The following is a 21,675-nucleotide window of genomic DNA, read 5'->3' as shown; positions in this document are numbered from 1 at the left end:
TCTTGTCTTGTCTTGTCTTGTCTTGTCTTGTCTTGTCTTGTCTTGTCTTGTCTTGTCTTGTCTTGTCTTGTCTTGTCTTGTCTTGTCTTCTTTTCTTTTCTTTTCTTTTTTCTTTACTTTCTGTCTTAGAATCAGTACTAAGTATTGATTCCATGTCAGGAAGGTGAGATAAGGGCTAGAGCAATTGGGGTTAAGTGATTTGCTCAGGATCACACAGCTAGGGAAGTATCTGAGGTCATATTTGAATGCAGAATCTTCCCATCTCCAGGCCTGATTCTTTATCTACTGATTCACCTAGCTGCCTCAAAGAATCTATTCTTAATAGACTGTATACATGTAGGTGGAATGTAGCAAGGAACATTACTGTTGATTTGTCACTCTTCCTCAGCTCACATATCTAGTCAATTATCAATAATCTTACTATTTGTAATTCTATAACATCACTCATCAGTCTCTTCCTCACTATTTACACATTCAACACTAGTTCATGCCCTTATCATTTAACTGCTCAACTACTGCAGACCTTCTAATTGGTCTTGCTGTCTCAGTTTTCCCATTGAATCCATTTTCCACACTTACCAAAGTAATTTTCTGTAAGCATGAGTCTGACTTTCAATCCCCTACTTAAACTTCATTGTTTCCCCATGACCTTTAGTCTGCTTGACTTTTCTTCATATCCTGGTCCCAACCTATCTGTCTAATCTTAGTATTCATTATTCACTTTCTCATACCCCATGATCCAACCAACTCTCCTTGCTGTTCTTTAGTGGTATATTTCACTTCCCATATCCATGCCTTTCCACTGGCCATTTTCCATGTCTGGCATACATTTTTATCTTATCTCCACTTCAAGCTCCCCTTTCTACATGAAATTTTTGTGATTCCTTTAACTACCATCTATTTAATTACCTTGGATTTATTTTGTATTTGTTCTCTAGCTTCTTATGTATGTATGTGTTATCTTCCTTATTTGAACATAAGCTTTCAGAGCAGGGACTATTTCTTTTTCTTCCCCCCCCCCCTTCTTTATATCCCCAGTGCCTATCAGGATTCCTGTCATGTTGACTCTTAATAAATACTTGATCATCAACTGATGTTAATACATTAATTAATTCATTAATTCTCAGGCTAACTTTTGGTCAAGGGAACAACTTAGTAGATATATTGTCTTATTTTTAAAAATTCTTTTTTAAAAAAAGACTTTTAAAGACTTCTTTTTAAAACTCTAACTGAAGCAATTCATTTCCTTTCCATACTAAGTGATGGGTTTATAAAGCTAGGAAATTGTTCTCAAGGAACTTATAATCATACAGGGGAAAAAGAATTACACAAACAACTATGATAAAAAAGCATTAGAGACATACAAAAGAGATATTTAAGCATGTTTATAATATATGTGAGGAGAAAGAAATCACTATCCCTTTAAGGATGAGGTTGTATAATAGGAAAGGCTTCATGATGGAGGTAGCATCTGATGGGACCTTGAATGGAGCAAGAGATAGAACATATATATGTATGTATAAAACAAATAGAAATAGAGATAGGCAGAGTCTATTCCAGGTTACAGAGAAAAGTCCTGAGTAGAACAGAGTAGTCCAGTTGGTCAGGATGTGGAATGTTTTAAAATTTATTAATGATTTAATTAAAAAAATTTTAAAATAAAAACCCTTACCTTCTGTCTTAGAACCAATACATAGTAATTGGTTCTAAGGCAGAAGAGTGGTAAGAACTAGGTAAAGGGAGTTAAGTGACTTGTCCAGAGTCACACAGCTAGGAAGTGTCTGAGATCAGATTTGAACCTAGGAACTCCCATCTCTAGGCCTGGCTCTCTGAGCCAACCAGCTGCCCCCTTCTCCCTTTTTAAAAGGTTCTCTAAAGAACATCTTATTTTAATTGATTTTTTTGCAACATAATTTCTGAATATATTTCTTCCTATTTCTCTACCCCATGGGCCATTCCTTGTAACCAAGAATTGAAAAGAAAGAGGGGGAAAAAGCATTTTAGTCACACCAACTAGCACATTAACCACTAGGAGAGCATATGAAGCATTTTGTACCGTTAACCTCAGCCTCTTCCAAGAAAGGAGGGAGGTACAGTTTTTCTGTGGGACCAAGCGTGGCCATTATCATTAAACAATATTGTTTTATTTTTTTACATTATTAAGCCAATAATCTCTTTACTGCCATATACACTGGGCTTTTCTCTATTTTCCTCCTCCTTGAACTCTTTAGAATATATGATAATGGTGGATTTTAAAATTAATATTCAATATCTCCAAAAGTACAATATTTATATAAATTTATTAATATTTAACTAGAGAACTGGAGAACTCAGAGAATGTTCCCCACTCACTTCATGTGAAAGAGAGAGCTAGGGCCACAGGACCAGTCACCACTCACTCAATTCACATGAAGAGAGAAGGTGTGGCAGAGCAAACACAAACTATATACAGACCACGTAACCACACATATATACAAAAGGCAAAAAGAATTGTGGGTAATATAGAAAGGAATTTTGGGCAACACAGTTCCAGAGGTTCAAGATTTTCTAACTATCCAGTAGTTCCCAAATTTTTTTGGCCTACTGCCCACTTTCCAGAAAAAATATTACTTACTGCCCTCTGGAAATTATGAAACTTTTTTTTTTTAACACAGAATAGAATGTAATACAAAAAAAGTGTGACCATCACTGTGCTCCTGGATCGCTGCAGCACCCAACAGGGGGTGGTAGCGCCCACTTTAGGAATCAATGAACTATACATTACTAACAATGCCTTCCAAAAAGCATTTATTACATGCCTATTATGTTTCAGGCACTTAGGTAGGCTTGAAAGATAAAAAGTCAAAAGAAATACAGTCTTTGTCCTCATAGAACTTATATTCTATTGGGGGGAACTGATATATACATATATGATGTATATATAAATTAACATATACAAAATTGTGCAAAATAAATTTCTGCCTGACAGCAGGAACTATCAACTGAGATTGGAGGTGGGTAAGGAAAGGAATTTAGAATTAATGCAAAAGGTAGTACCTGAGTAGTTTTGAAAGATACAAAGGATTCTAAAAAGCAGAAGTAAGTTTGAGTAAATTCTTTGTGTGGGGATGGCCAGTGCAAAGATTGGGAGATAGGCAGAATTCTGTATGTGGTAAATAGCATCAAAGTGAGGAATATATATAAATAACTGAAGCTTTTTAATTGCATTTATTTTTTGAAGGGGGGAAAAAAAAGACCGTTCAGCAGATTGATTTTTTTGCTTGACATTCATGGAGAAGACCTCCAAATCTGAATGTACTGTGCAATATCCAAATCTACTATCTACTCTAAAATGTGTTTTACTAAATGAAGAACACTGGCATAGAATCCACCAACAATTTGGAATTCAGATGAAGAGGATGAATTTAATGATTCCATTATCAAGTATCAGAACTAGCTTACTGGGAGACCAGAAAGGTGGAGATCCCCCATTTAAGTGAAATTTTCCCATCTCTGATTCAAGAAGACAGTAACATTTAAAATTTTTAAATTTATCTTTATTTTGCAAGCATGTGTCTATATATTTTCAAAATATGAAGCTTCTCTTGATTATATTTAAATATGAAAGATATTCTTAGAATTCCTGTGGTGATCTGAATGTGAATGCTTTCTCCCTAGGACTACAACTTGGACATACTATATTCTGCTATTTTATTTGTAAATGGGATAGTACGGGGGAAAACATCTTCAAAGGAAAGAAGCTATTTCACTAATGAAAAATGTTGCTCAGTTCTGAAAAACTTTTTGACAGTATTACACATTAAATTTGATTAAGTAAAAATTTTGTTAAAGCTATGGATTGAAGTAGTATAGACTTTCTTTTGAAAAAAAAATTTAAGAATCAGCAAGGTTAAAATCAAGCAATATTGGTGTGCCCTTAAATAAAGGAAGTGATAAAATAGTAACACTTTGAAGGAAAATTGAATGAAATTGAAGGAACTGCATGGAAATCATTTTCTAAAATGATAAAAACTTTTCTAGGTAATTACAAAGCAAAAGATTACCAAGATCCTCAGAGTCTTAAGTAATAGGATGTAATATGTCATGCATTATCCAGTCCTTGAATTCACATTTGGACTTGTTCCTGGAAAACCTAGGTGCTCTCAGTGATGAGTATGAAGGATGTTTCCACCAATAAATCTTCATAATGGATGTTATATTAACTTAACCTTTTGGTCAATTGCCTAATTTTAAAGATATAGTCTCATCAAGAAAACCATTTTGCAAAAGCCTTCCTATTTCACATTTTATCAAGGATACCCTTAATAGATGCAGAAGTCATTCTCACAAATATTTTTTAATGTTTGGTATTTAAAAAAAGACAAAATATATTTCCATAATGGAAACATGATGCTAGTACAAATATGCTGGCAGCTAATTACTGTTGGATGCTGTGGAGTGTGAGAAGGAAATTTGTGTGTTGATTTGACCTATCAGAGATTTGAACTTTCTTTCCATTTGTTTTGAATTTGGATTAATCAGAAACCATGAAATTGATCCCACAGGCACTGCCCCTCCCTCCCTCCTCCCCCCCACCCTATGGTGCCAGGGTAATTGGGGAACTGGGTTTGGTTCCTGGTGAGTGATGTAAGAGCTAGTGGGTGCAGTAAGGATTTATAAGATGAAACCCAGCAGAAAGCTGGGGGATGTTGTTTCTGAGGCTGAGATTTGGAGATAGACTCTGGGTGTTAGATTTTAGGCTATTTGGCTAGGTAATTCTTTACCTTCTTTCTATATTTCCCTCTCTTATTATCTTTATCTTACTATAATAAAGCTATTAGAGCTATTAAAAGCCTTGTGACTTAAGGGATAATTTCTATAAACGGCTACCATACCATTCTTTTACTCTTATAATTTAGTCAAATTCATTCTAACCATTACAAGAGGGAGGTTCCATAGGTGAAATGAAATGGATTATGTTCAATAGATACATTTTAGTTGAGTCAGACAAGAACAATTTTGCTTAAAATATATGAAGCTGTGAATTTTCTGAAAATAGTGAATGATAAACAAAATTGGGAACCATACTGGAAATGAGAACAACAACTAAAGACTATAAGATAGATGTGAAAGAAAAAACCCAATCCTTTGTCATTACCCCATATTATTAATATGAAGATAAAAACAAAACAGAGAGATACATTTGTTGAAGGCATCCACTGCTATTATGGAAGACTTACAATATAGAGGCCAAAGGGAAAAGGTAGTGACTTGCTGCTCCTGTTTTTAGATTCCATTGTGATGATTTTCACCAACCACTGGAGGATTGATAAACATTTTACATGAGTCTATTAATCACAAAAGCGTTTGGCCTAACCATCTGTAGAGGAAAACCAAATGTCCAGAAAGCGTTTATTGGCCATGATAAGTCTGGATGAACAACCTGTAGATTTGTCCATCAGCACATTTTTTTCTTGGTTGCCTATTTCAGAAGGAAAATGATATGAGTTGATAAATGAATAGGAGGAGAATAGATTGGATTGCAGTTGAGGAAATTAGATAATACTCATAAAGATAAAGACCTTCTCCCTGAAACCTTTGAAGACTCATCCTTTCAGCATTAATATTATCTGCTGAAATGATATGGAATACCACAATAAAAATTGTGAATCTCTTAAAGAATAATGGAGAGACTCTTGTTAGGGTTAAAGCTGCAGGATATCATGAACAATGAATGATACTTGGTACAGGTGCAAAATTTATCTTCAAAAAGAGAGATGACCGGAAAGGCAGTCCTTCACACTTTCCTAATTAACTCACTACCTCACTCACCTTAAATTCTTCCTTAAACATTTCATCCTCTCAACTGTGAACCTTGCCTATTTTACTGAATAAATTGAGGCCATTTGCTGAGAGCTCCTATGTTTCCTCTCTTTATTTCACATTACTTAGGTACCTTCTGAAATTATCTCTTCCTTTATCCAATCTCATGAAAAGAGATGGTCCTTTTCCTTGCCAAAGCAAATCCCTATATCTGCGGAAGTGATCCCATTCCATTCCATCTCCTTCAGAAAATTGTCCCCTTTATCATCCCCACTTTCATCTTATCATTATATCCATTTTACAAATAGTAATACTATTCAACTCATTTTATAAATGAGGAAACGGAGGCAGACAAAAGTTAAGTGATTTGCTCACTTAGGATCATGTAGCAAGTGTCTGAGATTGAATTTGAAATGAAGTCTTCCTGATACAAGGTCCACTGCTCTATCCACTGAACCATTTAGTTGCTTAGTTTATCTGTAAAGTATAAAGAATAACATTTGCATTATTGACCTTATAAAATATCATTAGGATCAAATACAATAATGTTCATTAAGCATATCCTTAATGGATATTGGGAAGAGCCAAGGAGGATAATAATGGATCATATCTTTACCAAATGACCAAAAGATGTAGAGCATATAAGATTCCATTCGTGGTTATTTTTTGTTGATTATGAAACTGCATTTGACTCCTTAGAAAAAAATGCTCCATTAAATGCTTTTTTCTGACAAAGTATCTCCATTCTATACATGAGAATCATTCAAAATTCTCTAAAAGATTAATAAAAACATTTTGCTGGATAAATATACAGTGGAAATAACCTAGTGCAATGATCCTTTGATCATAAATTCAATTCAATCAAACAAGCATTTATTGAGCACTTAATGCCAGGCACTATACCAGGTGCTAGATCACAAACACAAAAAAATGAAAAATGTCCTTACCTTCAAGGAACTTATATTCTACTGGAGGAAAGCAAAAAAGATACATACAATCACTTCTCAGCCTTTTGGCTAAGATCAAGTGTAGTATATGTTCTTATCAGTTTAATATCTGATACATCCTCTATCCGAGGTCAATATATTAGAAACTCTGTGGGATGCAGCCAAGGTATTCTCAGGGGGAAATTTATATCATTGAGTGCATATATTAACAAATTAGGGAGGGCAGAGATTAATGAATTGGGCATGCAACTCAAAAAACTAGAAAGCAAGCAAATTAAAAACCCCCAGATGAAAACTAAATTACAAATACTAAAAATCAAGGGAGAAATTAATAAAATCAAAAGTAAAAGAACTATCGAATTAATAAATAAGACTAGAAGCTGGTATTTTGAAAAAACAAATAAAATAGACAAAGTACATCAAAGATGAAAAGGGAGACCTCACCTCTAATGAAGGGGAAATTAAGGCAATCATTAAAAATGATTTCACCCAATTATATAGCAATAAATATAACAATTTAGGAGATATGGATGAATATTTACAAAAATATAAATTGCCTAGATTAACAGCAGAAGAAATAGAATACCTAAATAATCCCATATCAGAAAAAGAAATTGAACAAGCCATCAAAGAACTCCCTAAGAAAAAATCGCCAGGGCCTGATGGATTCACAAGTGAATTCTATCAGACATTCAAAGAGCAACTAATCCTAATACTATACAAATTATTTGATATGATAAGCAAAGAAGGAGTCCTACCAAATTCCTTTTATGACACAAATATGGTACTGATTCCAAAGCCAGGTAGATCAAAAACAGAGAATGAAAACTACAGACCAATCTCCCTAATGAACATAGATGCAAAAATCTTAAATAGAATACTAGCAAAGAGACTCCAGCAAGTAATTAAGAAGATCATCCACCATGATCAGGTGGGATTTATACCAGGAATGCAAGGATGGTTCAACATTAGGAAAACCATCCACATAATTGACCATATCAACAGTCTAACAAGCAAAAATCACATAATTATCTCAATAGATGCTGAAAAAGCCTTTGACAAAATACAGCATCCATTCCTATTGAAAACACTGAAAAGTATAGGAATAGAAGGACCTTTCCTAAAAATAATAAACAGTATATACCTAAAACCATCAACAAACATCATATGCAATGGGGATAAATTAGAAGCCTTCCCAATAAGATCAGGAGCAAAACAAGGATGCCCATTATCACCGCTACTATTCAACATAGTACTAGAAACACTAGCAGTTGCAATTAGAGAAGAAAAAGAAATTGAAGGTATCAAAATAGGCAATGAGGAGAGTAAGCTATCACTCTTTGCAGATGATATGATGGTATACTTATAAAATCCTAGAGAATCAACTAAGAAGCTTGTAGAAATAATCAACAACTTTAGCAAAGTTGCAGGATACAAAATAAATGCATATAAATCATCAGCATTTCTATATATTTCCAACACATCACAACAGCAAGAGGTAGAAAGAGAAACACCATTTTAAGCCACCCTAGACAATATAAAATACTTAGGAATCTATCTACCAAAACAAACACAGCAATTATATGAAAACAACTACAAAACACTTTCCAAACAAATAAAACTGGATCTCAATAATTGGAAAGCCATTGATTGCTCATGGGTAGGATGAGCTAACATAATAAAAATGACCATTCTACCCAAATTAATTTACCTATTTAGCACCATATCTATCAAACTACCAAAAAACTTATTTACTGAATTAGGAAAAACTATAACAAATTTCATTTGGAATAACAAAAGATCAAGAATATCAAGGGAAATAATGAAAAAAAATGTGAAGGAAGGGGGCCTAGCAGTCCCAGATATGAAATTATACTATAAAGCAACAGTCATCAAAACAATATGGTACTGGCTAAAAGACAGAAGGGAGGATTAGTGGAATAGACTTGGGGTAAATGACATCAGCAAGACAGTGTATGATAAACCCAAAGAGCCCAACTTTTGGGACATGAATCCACTATTTGACAAAAACTGCTGGGAAATTTGGAAAACAATATGGGAGAGATTAGGTTTAGAACAACATCTCACACCCTACACCAAGATAAATTCAGAATGGGTGAATGACTTGAATATAAAGAGGGAAACTATAAATAAATTAAGTGAGCACAGAATAGTATACTTGTCAGATCTCTGGGAAAGGAAAGATTTTAAAACCAAGCAAGAGTTAGAGAAAATTACAAAATGTAAATTAAATGGTTTTTATTATATTAAACTAAAAAGCTTTTGTACAAACAAAAACAATGTAGTCAAAATCAGAAGGAAAACAACAAATTGGGAAAAAATCTTTATAACAAAAAACTCTGACAGGGGTCTAATTACTCAAATATACAAGGAGTTAAATCAATTGTATAAAAAATCAAGCCATTCCCCAATTGATAAATGGGTAAGAGACATGAATAGGCAATTTTCAGGTAAAGAAATCAAAAGTATCAATAAGCTCATGAGAAAGTGTTCTAAATCTCTAATAATTAGAGAAATGCAAATCAAAACAACTCTGAGGTATCACCTCACACCTAGCAGATTGGCCAAAATGAGAGAAGGGGAGAGTAATGAATGCTAGAGGGGATGTGGCAAAATTGGGACATTAATGCATTCAGCATAGACCACAAGTTGAAGGGGAAGGAGAATTCAGCTGATCTTGTTTGTGGATGACATTATGTTAGTTCCATGAAGTCCTAAAATACTACAGAGAAATCCATGTAAGCCTCAAGTACTAATTTCATGGGAAAGATTGGTAATCACTCTAAAAAAATTTTTTTTGTCTTACCATTCGTGTAGAAAAGGCCATTGCCCCATTATTGCATGCATTTTAATGGAAAATCTATAGTTCTTATCTATATTACATGTATTTGGATGGCCAATCTATAGATCTTATATATTTGGAGTCAACAATACAAGTAGATAATGAGAAGGGCCCATAGTTTAACAGGAAAAATAGTAGGCTTGATTGCTTTCAGTAAGTTACAAAGTTCCTTTAATAACAACCAGTTTCTCTCACAAGTAAAGTCATCTCATTTTTAATAGAAACATTTTATTGGTGTTGCTCTTTGGCAGTGAGACATGAAATACAGCAATCTCAAGAACTGAAAAATGAATATCCATAGAGGGCAATGGAGATGTACATTATGAGTGTGAGCAGGCTGAAACATACCAAATGAGGTACTTCAAAGAACAGATGCCCACCCTATGTAACTTACCCATGTTTTTCCAAGTGTTTGTCCCAAGTATTTTCTCAGTGAACTAGACTACTTCTTTGATTTCTCTTGACATTAAAAAAATACCAATGAAACACTCAGTCTCTATTTTTCATCCTTTCCTCTCCCCATGTGACCAGTCTGTTTTCTTTATTGTACAATGTTCATTAAGGTAGATGTACCCTCCAAATCCTTTTCTCTGTGTATGGAAATGTTTCTGGTCAACAGAATGGTTACTGCAATGACATTGGGATATCTACTAAGTTTTGAAAACTATTGACTCCTCATGTGTTGCCCTCTTTTGTTCTCTAAGATGACTAGAAAGCTGAATCAATGGCTCATACCCTTATCCATTGGACAAATCAAATCTGAGGAATGATTTCCTTTTCCTTTTTTGGTGGGAGGAGTAGCCCAGAATTCATGGAAGGAATACAGGTAGATAATGCTCCTGTGAATGCCTTGTGAAGGGAGAAGGAAGAAGGCCAATATCATAGTATGGTTCATAATGTGTGAAGAGTAATAAAGTCCTAGTTCTCACACCTGGATGTATGAAAGCCTGAATTCTGAGGAAGTCTGTTTTGACAGGTTTTCCAATGGCTCTGGCTTCTTTAGGAGAGACAATCTCATTTGAATGTGACCAGCTCTAAATCCAGTAAGCCAGGGATACCCAGAGGCACAGAGAAAGAAAATGAAGTATGAATGAGGAACAGAGGCAAGTTTGACTGAATCTTAAATATTTGGAACACTAATGGTTGATGACCCTAGAAAAATTAGGTTGTGACTATTGTATAGAATTTTAAAAGCTGAACAGAGGCATTTATATTGTCTCATACGCAATGAGTAGCCACTAGAGTTACTGTGTAGGAAATATCTTTTGTATCTCTTAAGACTTGATTTTGTTTGATTGATATTAACTACATTGAATAGTTTAGTTAACTAGAGGTTTCTACTTGACCCTAACAACAGTAGCATAAAGGTTTCCAAAAAGTATTTGTTTAGGTATGTTTTCTAGAGCTTATGATATCTTTAGGTGATGATGTCCAAGTCACATAGGTGTTGTCACAGTTCAAGTCCTTGTACAGTCTGTTGTGCAATGTCACTTGTGTTGTCCTTGTGCTGGTCCTGATGTCCTGATGTTTCTGGAACTCTTGGAATCTTCGGGATCTCATCTCTCTTCTCCTTTGCGAGTTGTTGACTTTATTGAAGAATCCCCTGGATCAGGAACCAGTGTGTGACTGTGTAGTGTTGTGTTAAATTTTGTGTTGTCACAAAATTTTCTTCTTATGAGATTTTGTTTTTGCACTTGTCTTTGATGTTATTTATGTAAGGTTATTAATGTAACTAATGTAATGTTCAGTTTTCTTCACCACTGCTGAGTTCTGATAGGCTTAACTGTTGATCTTCATGTGTGAATGAGGTGTTTGTTTAATCCAAATCAATGCTTTGAGTGTCTTGCTTTTGATGTTGATCTATTTCTTGGCTAACAGTGTAATCTTGTGTTTCATTTATGTTTGCATCTATGTCTTTGTTTCTTTTTGAGGCTTTATTTGTGTGATCTTTTACATTGAGGCTCTATTTCTATGTCAGATTCTGTTTCTTGTGTTTGAGGCTGAATGTTTGGATGAGGTCTTGACTTCACTGAGGACTTTATGTGCGAATAGTGATACCAGACATCTTTTCCTTTGATTTTTACAGATGTTGGTATAACTAAGATTATTTCATGTGGTCCATACCATTTTGGTTCTAACATTGATCTTCTTGTGAAATTTCTGATATAGACTTTATCACCAGGTTTATAATCATGTAGGCTGAAATCTAATGGAACTCTTTGTTGTAATAAAGATAACTTCTGCAATTCATCTAATTTCTCTTTCAATAAGGTGATATTCTCATAGATTTTGCACTTAAGTTCCTAGATGTGATAGGTAATTAGTGTCTTGTGGTGCTTTTCCTACCCACGGTTGCTGTCCGTACAACAGTTCAAACAGTGACAAATATGTTTCACTATTGGGTTGACTTTTAAGTAGAAAAGCACCAAAGGCAAGACATTTGGCCATTTAAGATGACTTTCTGTGCACAGCTTCCCTATTATTGTTTTCAGAGTTTGATTCATGTGTTCAATGGCTCCCAATGACTAATGTTGATAGATGGAACATAGATGTCTCTTGATTCCTAATACTTGGTAGACTTGCTTTAGAATAGAGTTTGCAAAGTGGCTACCAGAGTCAGATGAAATGACATCAGGAATAGAGAATCTTGGAATTATCTCCCTCAGTAGCATCTTTGCCACTAAAGCTGCATCATTTTCTTGGCTGGGAATGCCTCTGGCCCTTTTGTCAGTTTATCCACTCTCAAAAGTATGTACCCATAATTTTGACATTTTGGTATCATGACATAATCTATTTGCAAGCATTTGAACAATGTGAAGGCCAATGGTTTTCCTCTATAGGCTTTGATTTTAATTATGGCCCTGTTATACTGTTGGCAAACTGTACAACTTTCACACACCCTTTTAGCTTCGGGCCTCACACTTAAAGGGATCCAGCTTTTGCGGATTGTATCCACAATTTCTAAAACTCCATAGTGGCCTCCCTATGAATGGCTGCACAAGTAGTGTGGTGCAGTAATTTTGGCAAAAATGGTTTTCCAGAGATAGACATACATACTCCTTTTATTAGATTGGCTCCAAGATTTTCTTGCTGATATTTCACTTCCCTTTGTGAGTAAGCTTCTTGTAATTGATCTTCATCTACTAAGGATAAGTGGAATATAGCTTCAGGTCCAAATCTAGCTACAAACTTTGCACTGATGTCCACCCTGTAATTGCCTAACTCTACTGGTTCCACTAGCTTTATTTTTTTATTTTTTTATTTTTTTTTATTTTTTAACATTTATTAATAATCATTTTTAACATGGTTACATGTTTCATGCTCCTATTTTCCCCTTCACCCCCCACACTCCCCCCACCCATGGCCGACGCACTTTTCCACTGGTTTTGTCATGTGTCCTTGATCAAGACCAATTTCCCAATTGTTGGTGGTTGCATTGGTGTGGTAGTTTCGAGTCCACACCCTCAATCATGTCCGCCCCGACCCATGTGTTCAAGCAGTTGCTTTTCTTATATGTTTCCTCTCCTGCAGTCCTTCCTCTGAATGTGGGTAGCATTCTTTACCATAAATCCCTCAGAATTGTCCTGGGTCATTGCATTGCTGCTGGTACAGAAGCCCATTACATTCAATTTTACCACAGTATATCAGTCTCTGTGTACAATGTTCTTTTGGCTCTGCTCCTTTCGCTCTGCATCAGATCCCGGAGGTCTCTCCAGTTCGCCTGGAACTCCTCCAGTTTATTATTCCTTTTAGCACAATAGTATTCCATCACCCGCATATACCACAGTTTGTTCAGCCATTCCCCAATTGAAGGACATACCCTCCTTTTCCAGTTTTTTGCCACCACAAAAAGCGCAGCTATAAATATTTTTGTACATGTCTGTTTATCTATGATCTCTTTGGGGTACAAACCCAACAATGGTATGGCTGGGTCAAAGGGCAGGCATTCTTTTATAGCCCTTTGAGCATGATTCCAAATTGCCAGCCAGAATGGCTGGATCAGTTCACAACTCCACCAGCAATGCATTAATGTCCCAATTTTGCCACATCCCCTCCAACATTCATTACTCTCCCCTTCTTTCATTTTAGCCAATCTGCTAGGTGTGAGGTGGTACCTCAGAGTTGTTTTGATTTGCATTTCTCTAATTATTAGAGATTTGGAACACTTTCTCATGTGCTTATTGATACTTTTGATTTCTTTACCTGAAAATTGCCTATTCATGTCTCTTGCCCATTTATCAATTGGGGAATGGCTTGATTTTTTATACAATTGCTTTAACTCCTTGTATATTTGAGTAATTAGACCCCTGTCGTCCACTAGCTTTTGATTTGCTTGACAGTGTATGACAGATAGTTGTGATATGGTAACTGTTTGGCCTGCAATAATTCACTTATCAGTTTCCCATATGCTATTGCTTTCTCATTTGAATTTATGAACCCTCGATTTCTCCAGATTTCCCCTGATGCATGTAAAACACCAAAGGTATATTTCAAATCCGTAAAAATATTCATGGCTTGGCCTTCAGCAATCTGGCCAAAATTTCTGCACCTTGAGCTGAGATGTTTGGCCCAAGTGCTACATACCATAGGGTTTCATTCTGGGTTGTGACTGCTGCTCCTGAAAAGCCTTTGCTCATTATGTTGGTAGCTCAAGCCATTGCAGAAGAGTGGGAGTTCGGCTCCGACCATGGGAGTATCTGACAAATCTGCTCTGGTCTTTTGCACAATCTCAAATGTGTCACTACAACTGTGAAGGCTATCCCTTTCTAATAGTAATTCAGAGATAAGAGTTGCTGGGTTAACAGTTTTGCATCTATGGAAAGTCAAGTTCTTGTTTATTAATAAAATTGCTTGGTACTGGGAGAGAGGTTGCGATGTAAAAGCTTGCAGATTTGCATTCCTCAGTGTGGTTTCAAGTTGGTGCTGGGGATATAATATTAGCTCTCCTCCCAGGACTTGTTTAGAACTTTCCCTAACCATTAGAGCTATAGTAGCAATAATCTTTGAACAGGAAACCATTCCTTGCATCACTGGATTGAGAATTGAACTGTAATAGGCTATGGGTCTTAAATTGCTTCCTAAGTACTGTGTGAGCACTGCACAGACAATTCCTTTATCCTCATGGATAAACAGATGAAATGTTTTGTCGTGGTCTGGAATGCCTAATGTAGGAGAAGATAGAATTGCTTTCTTTAACTTTTCAATGGCATTCCGTGTTCTCTTGTCAGCTTCAGTGGTTCTTTGGTGTCTTTCCTGGTTAACTCTGTTAGAGGTTTTGATATAAGAGAAAAACCAGGGATTTACTGTCTACAGAAACTGGTCATGCAAATTACTGTGCTTAACTGCTTTTTGGTCTTAGGTAACCTTAGTCTTTGTATGTCCTCTACTCTTTTCTTGGATATGCTTCTAGTTCCACCTTGTAATGTAAATCCCAAAAATTCGATTTTATCTTTAACCCACTGGACTTTATTTTTGGATATTTTATGTCCTCTCCTATACAGTTATTCTATGAGATGAATGCTGTCTCTCTGACAGATATCCCCAGTTGGTGACATTAGGAGGATGTCATCTACATAATGTACCACTTTGCTGGCAGTGAACAATATGGATTCAAGATCTTTTTGTAATATCTGGCAAAATATGCTCCCACTATTTATGAATTCTTGTGGGAGACGCCTCCATAGTAGGGTTTTGTTTTCTCAGTAAATGCAAATAATTTCTGACTTTCTTTGTGCACTGGAATATGTGCTAGAGAGATCGATAATGGTGTACCATCTAGAATTTGGTGTAATTTTGGCAATTATTTGTGATGGACTTAGAACAACAGCATTTATTTGTTCCACATATGAATTTATTGCCCTAAGATCTTGTACCATTCTCCACTGGATGTTCTGATCAGCATCTAATTTTGCCTTCTTTATTGGCAAGATATGAGTATTAAATTCTGAAAATCCATATACCAATATGCCTTGATCTAATAAGCTTTGGCTTATTGTTCTTATTCCTGTCACAGCCTCTTAACTTGACTTGAGGAATCTTAGGTGGTGGCATTCCTTTTTTCACCTTAATTTTCACTGGCTTAGCAGATAGGATCCTGCCCACATCTGATGAACTACTAGCCCAGACCCCTTTGGGTAGTATATCTGGAATCTTATAGATGGTATCTTGACCCAGTACTAAGATTTTATGATCCTCTACTATCCTATCTAAGCACAGATTGGGATGATGTTTCAATGACCTTTTAGGGAGATGCAAGTAAATTTCACCATTTGGCTCACAATAGATTGTTGCGGCTAATTTACATAGAATATCTCTGCCTATGAAGTTATTTAGGCATGATGGTAAGAACAAGAATTGATGTTTGACTTCTATGGGACCCAACTTCACCATTTTTGGTTGGGATTTGGTGCAGTTTGGGGGTATGCCTGATGCTCCTTTGACTATAATTGTTCCAAGCATCTCACAGTCTCTAGGGAGATTCTTGAAACAACTTATATCTACCCCAGTATCAATTATTCCATCCATGGATTCACCATTAATTTCTGTTGTGATTAGTGGTTCATTAGTGGTGTTATTATGCAAAAGTAATATCTGTTTCTGTTCCTTTAGTGGCTGTGCAGTAATGGTTTCAGAATCTAATGCCTCTCTATTAGGAGATACATGGTAGTCTGATGCTGCAACTACTTGCCCCTATGTGCACTTCCTGTTGGGTGTCTGATTCTGCCCCTCCCCCTTGCTGTTGGGTTTCTCTTCCTAGAATGGAAAATGGCTTCCCTTGGACTACAGTTTGAAATCTATCTGTTTCTCCCCTCACCCCAGGGCTTTGTAAGTTTCCTTTCATGGTTCCAGGAAAAGAATTAGGTCTGTTTTTCTTCCCTTTCCCCACTACTTGATGTTTCAGCCCTGTGTGTGAGGATTTTTGATTTTATTGATGTCCATAGACAAACAGTCCGTCCCTCCCAGCCCTGGCTTGGAACCTTCAGGTGTGTAAAAAACTTTTTCTCTGGCTGACGTTTTAAAACTGAGGGACTTGCTACATTGTTTCTAGCCTTGAAACTTTCAGCCTCAGGGTTTAAACAGGAAAATATCTCTCTCCTTGTTATAGAGATCTCTGGCTTAGAGTTTTGAGTCTGAAACCTTGTTTCTCTCTCATCCTCCATTTTAGTATCGGGTGTCAACCTTAAAAAAGTTACATATTTCTCTTTGGCAAAAACACTGTTCCCAGGGCTTGGTAATGTTACCAGTTCTCTCCCCTCGGCTTCTCACATTGTCCAGCATAGCTTCTCTTTGGCTATCTGCAACAATGTTGCCATGACTTTCTAGCTTTAAATGTAAATTACTTGTAACTAGGCTTTTGTCATTTATTTGACTCCTTCCCTTGAAGTCTGTGAAAACTCAGTGTTTCCCACAAGAGAATGATTTTCCCCATAAATTTCTTTATGCAACTGAACTCAATTCATCTTCCATTTGTAACTCAGCAGTGGACTTTTGTCTTTTCTCTAGTGTGGTATATTGATTTCCATCACTAGTGCCTATCATTAATATTTGAGCCTCAGTCCCATTTTTGAGCTATCTGCTCTCTCTATTGTGATTCTTTCTTGATTTGTATGTATCTGAGATTAAACTTCATGCCATATTTCTCATTTTGGCCCCCAACTTCAAAAATTTCACTATTTCTTCTAGGGATGGTTTATTTGAACTAGATTTACAATCATGCTGGCAACAAGCCTCTGATCTCTGAGGTTTGCTTGCCCATTTGCTGTTCACATAGGTTCTCTTGTAATTATTAGCTCTATCCTTAGTAAAAATCAATCTGTTTCTTAAATCTACAATTTTTAATGAGGTGACCTGGCTTGGAACATAGGTAGCAACGTGGAATTGCTTTATTTGATCTCTTTTGATTATAATATGTGTCTTTTGGCTTATATTCATGGCCCTTGGTAACTTGCAAAGCAAAATTGTGAAACTCTTCCCTGTCTCTGTCTTTTTTAACTTCTTTAAGCTGTCTTTTAAATTCTTGTATGGCTCTATCTTTTTCTGAGTCCAGTTCATGCCTAATCTGCTGTTCTTTGTGTTTTGAGTCATGTATGTAAGTGGTATGTTTCCTTATGTCCTCCAAAGATAGTTCCTCCCATTGTGGGAAACTCTGCCTGAAGTAGACTTGGATTGGTACACTAGTTCCCTTAATAAATTGTCTTTTAATATGGATTAAAGCCTCCCCAGCCTGGTCTCTAGTGAATCCTAAGAGATTTTCTGAGTTTTCCCCCAGCCTATCCAAGAACAAACTTGGATGCTCATCCTCAGACTGCCTCATCCTTTCAAATTTGTTCCATTCATTAGGCATTTTCCCATGTATTTTTACAGCCTCTAGTAGGTCTGTTTTACATTTAAGAAGTACGCTTCTCAGGGACACTCAAGTCTATTGCAGCATGTTCATGGGGCCAAGAAGCTAAATTCTGGTTATTTTTTGTTTCTTCTATAAATTTGGCTTTTTCACTGGGTGTGGAAAAATTCATCCAATATAAATCCAACATCATTATATGATGGATTAAAAAGATTAAAAGTGAGTTTTTGTTCTTTGGCAGCCTTGTAAGGGGAAGGGAAGAATTTGGGGAACCTCCTCTTTAACACCTCTAGACCTTGTGAAGTGAATGCCTTATGGGTCTTCATGCTCACTGCTTCCCCATTTGGTCTAAACTGGGTCTGATCAATGATTGGGAACAAGGACACGGTGGCAGGTGCCATTGCTCCATTCTCTGTCTGTGTGGCTTCATTTAAATCAAATTCAGATTGGGTTCCACAATCTACCATTTTAGTCTTAGGGGTTTCTTTTGCCTTTGGTTTGTACGTGTTTTCAATTATTTCAAGTTGTAGAATTGTATGATCATCGAGAGGCTGACCCTTTTTAATTTTGTTATTAATTTCTATCATCAATCTGAGCTGTTACTTCATTAATGCAAACATATCTTCATTGTTATTATTGCCTTTCCCAAAGAGTAGTTGCCCTAGTTTTATCATTGCCATAAATCCTTGTATTATTGTTATAAATATCACCACTATAGCTTATAAGTAGGATATAAACTCTGCCATTGTAAATGTAAGGTATTTATATGTATCATATAATGTTAAGAGCTTAATAAAATAATCAGGGATCATGTGGAACCATAATCTGATTATCCCTTGAGTAAAGGAATAAATAAACATGGAGATGGTGGTTAGAATGAATGTTTCCCTTGCCAATCCCATCTTTCCCTTTTTTCTTTCAAGCCTAGGTTCTTTGTTTGTCTGGCTTCATCAAAAACTGTTATAAAGAAATAAAAGGTTACTAGAGGGATATATGGCTATTGGTGAGGGAAGCTGTGTCTTTGTATTCTCCTAGGTTGCTGGTGAATGGGGAACACCAACCCCAATCACCCTTTTTAGATGTTATAAATTCCCCTTTCTAAATAATATTGCCCAGGTAGGACCCTAAATGGTCAGGTGGATGGGTAACCCTTCAGGTCCCACCTGGGTTTGGATCAGTTACTAATATTGGGCTCTGATTAGCCTTGGATCACGTTGTTCATATGATTGCATTTGCTCCCTCTACAAGGGTTGTGATAATGACCACTCATGAAGGTACTTATTAAATATTTTATCTATGATCATAAATAGGGAAAGGACAATCAGGATATGGATTGGGGATTGGAAACCCTGTCAAACTAATATCTATAGGCTATAATCCCTCAGGACTGGAGGCTTATTGATTTATAAAGCTGGAGCTATTATTCTTCACAACTCCCTCTGATTCAGCTTGGCCACTGCCAAACCAGAGAGAGTCTGCTCTGCTGGATGCAGCTGTATTGATGATTTCTCTCTCAGCTTCCTGTTATCACTTTGTGATGTGTTAGCCTTCACAGCCTTCAGGAAGTTACCACCCTTAAAAAAACACCACCCTCTTCTTCTCAGACCTTCTTCCTCCCAATCACCACCCAGGCCCAGAGATCTAAATAGATGATTCAGATGCCTAAAGATCTAGGGAGACTCAGAGAGAACCAATGACCAACGGTCAGAAACCCACAGATCGATGGTCAAGGACCAAGACCCAAAAGATAAAAGGTCAAAGTCCCCTTCCAGATGGCTTTTGGGGTATTTATGCTCTCCAGCCAACTGACTTTTGCCCCTGGCTCATGGCATCTGGGAACATTCCAACGTCTCCAACTGTCTCCCCTGTCAATCAAGGTGAGACCAACATTCCCAGGGTTTGAATATAACATTTGGTATTAACTACATTGAATAGTTTTGTTAACTAGAGATTTCTACTTGTCCCTACCCACAGTAGCATAAAGGTTTCCAAACAGTACTTGTTTAGGTATGTTTTCTAGAGCTTATGATCTTTTCTTCTAGTAGTTTGCTTTCCAAAACCCCACTTTCCAGCCTTTTCCAAACAAATCCCAAAGTGGGTCATTCAAACATGTGGGACATGTCTGAAATGACTAAACAATGATCCACTATTAAATTTATTCTCTTTTATCTGGCCTTGCAGGGATATATCATTATGTAAGTCTTTAAAATCAAATTGGCTGGTGAGGTCTCTGTACCTATACATACTCTCTTCAAACAACACCCATTTTTCATGATAACTGGAATTTTCCCCCTTCATATATTCAATATTCATCCTTGAAAATTTCTTATCCCTTCTAGAAAGAGTTCTTCTATAAAATTAATTTCAATTTTTGGGATCTTACCTACCTTTTCTTTATATTCTCTGAAATCTGTATCTTCCAAAATCTCAGGCGGGTGTCAGAGTGTGTTCAGCTTTCATCTCTTATCACAAATCCAAGGAGGGAATGACATTCTATTCGTAGGGAAGTCTTGCTAGCCTCTTTTAATATCCACTTGTTATCTTGTTAGTGGGTGCCATTTCTATATTCCTTTCAGAGGAATTTTCATAAAGATGGTACCAGAAGGCAACCAGAAGGGCCTTTACCATAAGATATCATGGTATCATGTCTGTCTGTCTTACCACTCTATCCTATGCATTATTCTTCTTTACTTCTGCTGCTGTGTGAGCCAGTATGCCATTTTGATCAAATCTTGACTTCTATACTAAAATATTATAGGATAAGCCAGACTGGCTAGTTTCAGAATTGTTCAAGTTTGAAACTGGAATGAGACAGTTTTACACTATTGAGCAGGTAATAAAAAAATAGTTTACTTAGCCATTGAATGCAAAGAATTTTCAATAAGGAGTACTGGTTCAGGTAGGCACAATCTGCCTTGTCTTCATATTAAAGCATGTCTGATCATCAGCACATGGTGATTCAAATGCATGAGAGACATCCTTTAAGAGTAAGGGACACTCTTTTCTCCAGAATCCAAGTTACCAGTCCCTGGTATGTTAATGCAGCATTTTTGGAACTTCTGCACTAGATCCAGCCAAGAAAATTGGTAACTGAGTGATGGTAAACTATTTCTTTTGGGCCACTTCATCTACAGACTAGCTCTATATATCATATCATACTTCACATCCAGCTACAAATGTAGACTGTCTTACTACTTACTTGTGGACACACATGTACCCTCTTCCTTCTGACCACCCTTCATGACAAGAATGGTGTCTCTAATTGATCTGTTTTTCATTCTTATATTTATTTTTCCAGCCTTGGCACATGATTTAGAACATAATGAATGCTTAACAAATTTTTTGATTCATTAATTTTCAGGGCTCGTGTGTGTGTGTGTGTGTGTGTGTGTGTGTGTGTGTGTGTGTGTGTGTAGATAAACAGGAAAACTAGCAAATTAGCTATTTCCTCTTTGATGGCCTTCGCCTTTATGTGAGCAAAGTAACTCTTTTCCATTTATTTTCTTTATCTAGCATTTCAGGAAACTGGCTTTCCCTAAGTCAATGTCTCTATACAGTCTCATTAAGAAGAGACCAGGTCTTCAGAGAAAAATTAGAATGGATTTTGCCTCTGAGAAAAGCCTATCACCAGTGTATTTTCTACCCTTAGATTTGCTTACTTGCAGATCAGACTTCTGTCAAGGGGGAAAACCTTGTAGTCAGCATTTGCTTTGTTTTGG

The 21,675-nt window shown here is 36.4% G+C and overlaps 1 protein-coding gene and 1 pseudogene across 1 annotated transcript in view; both read left to right on the top strand.

Moving 5' to 3' along the window:
* Positions 1-21,675, top strand: part of CFAP47 (cilia and flagella associated protein 47) — an 859,036-nt gene that overhangs the window by 2,675 nt on the left and 834,686 nt on the right. The gene's annotated exons all lie outside the window — the stretch shown is intronic.
* LOC123243507 lies at positions 6,799-6,901 on the top strand (annotated as a pseudogene).

The sequence above is a fragment of the Gracilinanus agilis genome, chromosome 3, assembly GCF_016433145.1.
Source record: "Gracilinanus agilis isolate LMUSP501 chromosome 3, AgileGrace, whole genome shotgun sequence".
In the NCBI taxonomy this organism is placed as follows: domain Eukaryota; kingdom Metazoa; phylum Chordata; class Mammalia; order Didelphimorphia; family Didelphidae; genus Gracilinanus; species Gracilinanus agilis.
The sequence above is the reverse complement of the archived record's forward strand: the minus strand, read 5'-3'. Positions and strand labels throughout refer to the sequence as shown.